This window comes from Penaeus monodon, chromosome 28 (genome assembly GCF_015228065.2).
Source record: "Penaeus monodon isolate SGIC_2016 chromosome 28, NSTDA_Pmon_1, whole genome shotgun sequence".
Classification (NCBI taxonomy): domain Eukaryota; kingdom Metazoa; phylum Arthropoda; class Malacostraca; order Decapoda; family Penaeidae; genus Penaeus; species Penaeus monodon.
In genome coordinates this window covers 13,233,622-13,233,938 of record NC_051413.1, presented here as the reverse complement: position 1 = coordinate 13,233,938, position 317 = coordinate 13,233,622, and the positions used below count along the sequence as shown (strand labels likewise).

General features: G+C 41.3%; 1 protein-coding gene across 1 annotated transcript in view; it reads right to left on the bottom strand.

Annotated features, from left to right (window-relative positions):
• Positions 1 to 317, bottom strand: part of LOC119591041 (G-protein coupled receptor 54-like) — a 58,154-nt gene that overhangs the window by 5,709 nt on the left and 52,128 nt on the right. The window lies entirely within an intron of this gene.

The window sequence follows — 317 nt, the reverse complement described above, 5'->3', positions numbered from 1 at the left end:
AATAATCAAATTTACTTAATTTAGGAGTTAATTTTGGAGTGAATTTTTAATTGATTTTCATTATAAAACGAAAATAATACGTGTTGACGCCACGCTTTCCACGTAGGAGTAAGTGGCAGAGCGGAGAGCTGCTCGTGACACACGAAACGAGTAAGAGGTGAGGGAGTAGGTTATGACGCCTTTGCCTTCCCCTTTCGAGGAAACATTTCTTTTCTTTTCACACATATGCATACTCACGAACTATGTTAACACACGCTTGCACAGACCGTGCACAAACGGTCTTTCACACGTGAGCACGAAAGCCGTTTATTGCCTCT